Below are 7,349 nucleotides of genomic sequence, written 5' to 3'. Positions count from 1 at the left end.
CCTTGTATCGAATCCAAGCCGCGTATATAAAAAGAATTAAGTCCAACGGCAAATATTTCAACGCTGATATATTTACTAAACTAGACGTGTGAAAACTGTATATACAAGACTTTACACCCAGTCGCTTGTGGGATTGTTTTCAAAATCGCAAATACGTTGAGAAGTTGTTATCTTTCTTCAATGTAAGAGGAATTTCGCTTTATAACTACAGTTTCTTCCCCAGAAGTCGGAGAAAAGCGACTCAAGAACACTAGCTATTGGTTGTAACAGTTAAAAACTAACAAAGAGCGGCATGACACCCGCTGTTTTATACCCAATCATATTCAATCTTCCCGCAAACAAAAATATCTATGTTGTTCTATGACCAAAAATATAGCATTTTTATCGATTGGAGGATAAAAATACCCCTAATAATTACCCCGGATAATCTCCATCTTTTATTTATTGACTTGCTACTATCTATCGATACAATAAAAAATTACAGGGAAAGAATCATGATTTAAACGAGATACTTTAATTTATAAAAATTTGATCCATTAGAACTGTTAAAAAAATCTTCTTCTTTTTTCATTTTTCCCCTAGGTTCAACTCGTTTAAATCTAATTTTGGGGGGGATTTTGTTACTACTGGAGTAACTGGACAATGAAAGCGTCGTTCTTTGCGTGTATCTTTCTTTGTTGGATTTTTTTATTTTCATCTAAAAATACTTAAATGTTTTATTCTATTAGAAAATGGATCACACTTTGATGAAAGAAAAGAGGAAACTGTATTTAAGTATCGATTACCGTTTATGTAAATACTACAAAAATGACAAAATTTCAGGCGATCTTTAAAGTAATTGGCATTTCCAATTAGAATTGGACAAGGAGAATAGTAACAAACTGCATTTCCATATGTTTTATCACAGGAAATTTGTTCAATTATTTTGTTTTTCATTAAAACGATACTTATGCGCATTTCATTTAAATATCGTATTCACACAAACTTGTTCCAAACACTTGAAATGGTTTTACTTCCTTAATTTTAACATGACGTCATACAAAAAGAAATCTAGCGTTGTTTTGTGTGCTGAATATTCGAGAATGTGTCTTTAATTAATTTACAACTTTCAAGTATCTGACTATGAGGACAATGTGCTCCGGTAACTACCTGTTTGTTAAACATATGTGCATTTCGTTTTATGAAATATAAACTGTTTGACTTTCTCGACTGAATATTTTATGAATAGCAAATTATATTGTTGTTTTCTTTTTCAAAACAATGCAAGAAAAACATTTTTTTTATTATTATCAAGCATAAAAATTGCAAAAACAAGTTTCATCTAGTGCATATATTTGTCCATAACAGGAATTTAAATCTGATCAAGGAAATGGTTACCCAAGAATATACTTTATTATGTTTGATTAAGCTACTAGTAAATAATAATATCTTATGTTGCTTTTAATAGCTTTATAACACGTACCCACCCATAGTATAAAATGACCTGACTCATGAACAATTTATGCAACAATTCCTTTTGTTGTTCAGGCTTTTCACACTTTCAAGTGCCCCTACTATGAGTGATATGTTGGTTTTGTATTTTAGTTCTTTTCCCCAAACAAATCAAACAAGGATACGGCATGATCCAGAAATAAAACAACATAATTGAGGAATAAGATAATTCAGTTGGAAAATATGATGTGTTACCATTTATAGACAAATGCTATTTCGAATTGATTTCATTGCAATTTAATGCAAAAATTTAGAATAAGAACCTTTACAAGTAATTTACAGTATAACATGTTTAAATGAGTGCGAAGACATGCATGGAAGACAGGGTTTTTTTTTTGTAAACCATTAGATTTTGGTAGATTTTAAGCAGTGCAAAAAATTTTTTTTTCTTCCACAGAAATCAGTAATAAGCATCACGTTTAATCCTTAATAAAGCACGGATTTTCATGTGAAATTAAAAAAAAAAAGGCACCGCAAAATGCGGAATCCCCTCTCAAAAAGCATATCTATAAATCAAGGCAGCATTTGACATGGATCCCGCTTTTGAAACTGCACCAATAGATTATTAAATTTGAACCAAATTACATTTTAACTTCAGGATAGCAGTGGGGATAAGATGCCCATCGCAGATTTTAAATTCATAAGGTTTCTGAATATTCACACACGAATATTTTATGCTCTTTAGAAAGTTATTCATCCAAAATTTGCAACAATTAAAGCTTTAAGGATATCCGATCCTCAGCCAGAAAGGATAACTCCAGAAATTAATATTTAATTTAAAAAGCGTCAATATGAGGCTTGAAAATGAAAACTTTTCATGCAACAATTTTTATCCTATTCAACTTTATATGATTCAAGGTTTATGGAAGTCTTAGAAAAGGTCTTATAAAAAGTTGACATTTGTACCCCATAAAAGAAAAAAATATAAATACAGTTTTAGAGAAGCAAGATTCTCTTAAAAAGCAATGCTTATTAGAATGATATGAAACTAGAAGTGATTTATGATTCTTTTAGCAAAAGCCTATATATAATACAAGAAGGAAATAGAAGACATAGAATACCAAATATATAAATTTTGAATGATACTTATTGTTTATCAACCAAAATATATTTGTTGATCAACTTGCAATTAGAAAATGCATAGCTGATATTCCTATTTGCTTTTTCTGAATAAATATTCATACATGTCCAAGAGCGAATTCGATGTCGATATCGACGATATCGACAATATTATGTCGATGTCGTATCGATATCGATCGTGATGAGCACTATTAATTTGAAATAATTGGTAACATATATGAGACTTTTTAAAAACCATGACGATTTTTCGATATCGCATATATTTTCACAGTGAGGTATAACATAATTTTACAAGGTCACAAGTGATGTCAAATTCATTAATTATTAGCATGAAATTCAATATGAAATTAAATTATGATAAGGAAAGAGTTAGTGGTTGTTATTGTTTCGGATTAGGTTTAGAGTAAGATGTTGGGTAAGGGTAAAAGTTGTTAAATATATCAATCATGTCTCTATCTCTTGTGTAAATTTATTAATCAGAAAGTAAATATGCACAAGCGCTGCATGAAGAAACAAAGAACTTATTGTCATTGGATATGTTAAAAATAAAGATTTTGTATAACAGAATTCGATATCGATACGATATAGTCGATATCGACGACATCGATGACAGGTACAATCTTCGTAAAAGTAAAGTAATCAAACTTAAATACACATACAAAGTAACAGGGATGGTATTTACAAAGGACTGAACAAACATGATTCGATATCGAAAGAACATGATTAGTGACGATATCGACACTACAGGGAAAGTTTTATAGAAGATAGTTTTCAAGTAACACATGTTAGAAATATAAAAATAGTATTATAGATGGAAACCATAATTTTTTTAACAATCATGATCTCTCACGATATCGTAGATACTGACAGTAAGGAAGACTTTTTAAAACATAAAGTATTGTAATAAACACACAAAGATAGAGAAATATTATAGTTAAGTATAAAAAAGTAGTGTGTCGATATCGTAGGTTCTTGGACATAACTCTAAATATTTGAGATTTGACAATTTTCCCTATATAATATGATTAACTTTATTGTTTAACTTTAAAGAAATACTGTGGGTAAATTTACGTTCCTCTGTGGATTCAGAGATATTTTTATGAGTATTTTCGATTACTTAACTGCTAATTTTATGAACCTGAGGATCGGACTACCTTAAAGAAGTAAAATTGCAATGAAGTGAGAAAGTTAACCATCACCGATTTTTCCTAATGAAATACAAGACGATTAAAAACAATGATTTTCACATTAATTCTTTTCACTATATACTCATACTCTATATAAATTTTGAAGAATATGTATAGTTTTTGTCCTTGTAAACCCTCCAACGTGTAGTCCATAACAAACAAGATGTGATTGTGAAACATTATGCGCCTGGCGGCAACAAAATTATTTCTAAAACTATTTTTAGCATATATGTAACAGTCAAGGTCACAAGGCCATTAGTAAAGTATGGATACCAAATATAAAGTCTCTATCTCTTGTGGTTCAAAAGTTATGGCAAATGTACGAAAAAAAAATTTTAAGCATACAGGTCATTGACCTTGGTGTCATTTGAAAGAGCTTAATTAGTGTACTATGTATACCAAATAAGAAGTCTGTATCTTTCATGGTTCAAAAGTTATGGCAAAGGTTAAAGTTTGCAGATAAAAAGATATTTTTAGCATATAGGTCACAGTCAAGGTCACTAGGTAACTGAACTTCGTGTCATTTGAAAGAGCCTAATTAGTGGAGTATGAATACTAAATATGCAGTCTCTATCTTCTATGGTTCGAAAGTTATGGCAAAGGTACGAAAAAAATATTTTAGCATACAAGTCATAGTCAAGGTCACATTGACCCTAGTGTCATTTGAAAGAGCTTAATTAGTGTAGTATGTGTACCAAATATGAAGTTTCTATCTTTCATGGTTCAAAAGTTATGGCGAAGGTTAAAGTTTGCAGACAAACAAACCGACAGACAGGACAAAAACAATATACGTCCCGGATCTATCAATCTGGGCGCATAAAAATACACCTTTGGCTTCTTGAATATTTGTTTGGTCCACGGTCATCATAAAATCAATGTTTACCTCCTCCTATCCCCCCCCCCCCCCCGGAGTTACGACGCCTTTATGCAAACATTTTAAGTATGAATACTTGATTGTGTAAAATTTTAAAAAGAAACAAGATGTGCTTGTGAAACACTATGCGCCAGGCGGCAACAAAGTTAAAAAAAACATATTTTTAGCTTATACATTGTAGGTCACAGTCGAGGTGACAAGGTCATTGATCTTGGTGTCATTTGAAAGAACATAATTAGCATACCAAATATGAAGTTTCTTTCTATCTCTCATGGTTCAAAAGGTAAGGTGAAGGTTCAAAAAAGCTATTTTTAGCATAAAGGACACAGTCAAGGTCACAAGGTCATTGACCTTGGTGTCATGTGAAAGGGCTTAATTAGTGGAGTATGCATGCCAATTATTAAGTCTCTATCTTTCTTCGTTCAAAAGTAATGGCAAAGGTTAAAGTCTGCCGACAAAAAAGCTATATATAGCGTATAGGTCACAGTCAAGGTCACAAGGTCATTGACCATGGTGTCATTTAAAAGAGCTTAATTAGTGGTGTATGTATACCAAATATCTATCTTTTATGGTTAAAAAATTATGGAGAAGGTTAAAGTTTGCAGAAAAGAACTATTTCTAGCTTATAGGTCACAGTCAAGGTCACAAGGTCATTGAACTTGGTGTCATTTGAAAGAGCTTAATTAGTGGAGTATGCATACCAAATATGAAGTCTTTTTCGTTCATGGTTCAAAAGTTATGGCGAAGGTTAAAGTTTGCAGACAAACAGATAAACAGACAAACAGACAGACACAGAGACAAAACAAAAACAATGTACGCCTCGAATCTTTCGATTTGGCGCATGAAAAAAATGTCAGCCGCCGGATTGTTCCGTGCCGGAACCCGGGATCGAACCGGGGGCCTTTAGATCTTCAGTCTAACGCTCTCCCAACTGAGCTATTCCGGCTGACGTTTCATCTTATGATGACGTCAAAACAGATGCATAAACCTTTGGCATTTGGGCAGATAGGCTACTGTATTTGAAAAGCATTTTCTGGGCTTTTCAAATACTCTCGAGCTCTGATTGATTCAATCTACTACATACTAGTATACTAGAAGTGGTGTTTACAAATCAAATTTGTGGATTCTCAAAAACAGGATCCTTGAGAAAACTCTAAAAAAAAATCAAAGTACTCAGAAATCCGGGCTCATTTACAGGGTAATGAACAGGGTTATGAACTATGATCGCGATGACAGTTTAAAAACAAGCCGATTCAGACATTGAGAAGATAACTAGATATCTCTATGCCATAAGTTTTAAAAATTAAAAATGTAGCTAGAATTAAACAGCGTAAACTATTTGTCACATGTATCGTTTTTTTTATACCAACAGAAGTAAATAAACACTGATGCAGCATGATTATTTAAGGTCAAACGATTATGCACAGATGTGTCCCAAGCGCGGAGTTTTGCGTCAAAGTGTACATCAAGTCATTAATGATGTTTCCCGCATTTATGATAACCTGATAGTACAGCTTTTATGTATAGAATATGACGCAGACAGGGATATCTGATGAATACCTTTCGCATATTTTAAGCAAATAATTAATCGTCGAAGACGATAGAAAGTATTTTATTATAATTATTTTTTGACAATTTCAGATAACTTTGAAAGTCTAATCCAGTGTTTGTATTGCTTCAAATGTGATTGCGCAAACATACTATATTCTTACTCGTAAATTTAATTTGGCGGTGATGAAGCAGCACTTCCGGTTGAACACCGTCGCAAAAGCCGAGCATTGCTCTACGAGCAATGAGCCCGGCTGAAAATAAAGGTAAGTCATACAAGTTTAGTACATGCATAAATCTAAAGCTGCTTTATATAGATCTATGGTCAAACTGATGACTTCTATTTATTTTATTACACGGTCTTGAGACAATCTTGAGACAAAGCAAAATCGGGTAAATAGGTCTAGTATTTAGTCTTCTATTGTACTGTACATTTATAACCGATTTTGCCAAGATTGTCTCAAGACCCGGTGTATTTTATATTTATAACCATTCTTGATGTTAAATTAGAACTTTTGATATCATAGACAAAGTTTTGCTTCTTCAACAAAAATTGAAATCGAAAATTTACTCTACTCTGGGCTAACTGCAAGACAGTGCTCAGCGCAAAATGTGTTAAGGAGAGGTGATAAAATGTTTCTTGAACTACCTATATATTTTCAAAACCACAATATTTACATTCAGTCTAATTTTCTTTATGAAATAGAAATCCACGACGTTCCAATCTCTATAACACACGCGAAACCTTGTCACCGTGCGTTCGAATACACAGTAGGGACTATATGCTTTTTCAATACTTTATGAACACCAAAATGTACATTGTTTGACACAATTTAATAAAAAAAAATAAATAATCCTGTTGAATTAACGTAAACATACAACAAATGTGCATTCAAAATTAATTTGTCACTTTTTTTCCCTCGCCGTGTTTGTTTGCGTTATTTAAATTTACGTTTAAAATAAACGTCACAAACGTCACAAATGGCTCTTACGTCTGTAAAGCACACCAGTTTTGAAGGGTGCTAAATTCACATTAAAGATTTTCGAAATAAACAATTTTAAAGAGGAAAAATTAAAGAATGTAAATATAAGTATTCAAGACATCCCAAAATATAAATTCAATACTTAAATATAATTCAGACCAGAATGATATTTGGCTTACACACCTT

The 7,349-nt window shown here is 32.1% G+C and overlaps 1 non-coding gene across 1 annotated transcript; it reads right to left on the bottom strand.

Annotated features, from left to right (window-relative positions):
- Positions 1 to 5,505: 5,505 nt before the first annotated feature.
- On the bottom strand, positions 5,506 to 5,578 carry Trnaf-gaa (transfer RNA phenylalanine (anticodon GAA)). The gene has a single exon. It is a non-coding gene; the product is annotated as a tRNA-Phe (tRNA).
- Positions 5,579 to 7,349: the final 1,771 nt, after the last annotated feature.

The sequence above is a fragment of the Saccostrea cucullata genome, unplaced genomic scaffold, assembly GCF_032062105.1.
Source record: "Saccostrea cucullata isolate Sc308-1 unplaced genomic scaffold, CSIRO_AGI_Scuc_v1 ctg35, whole genome shotgun sequence".
In the NCBI taxonomy this organism is placed as follows: domain Eukaryota; kingdom Metazoa; phylum Mollusca; class Bivalvia; order Ostreida; family Ostreidae; genus Saccostrea; species Saccostrea cuccullata.
This window is presented reverse-complemented; position numbering and strand designations above follow the sequence as displayed.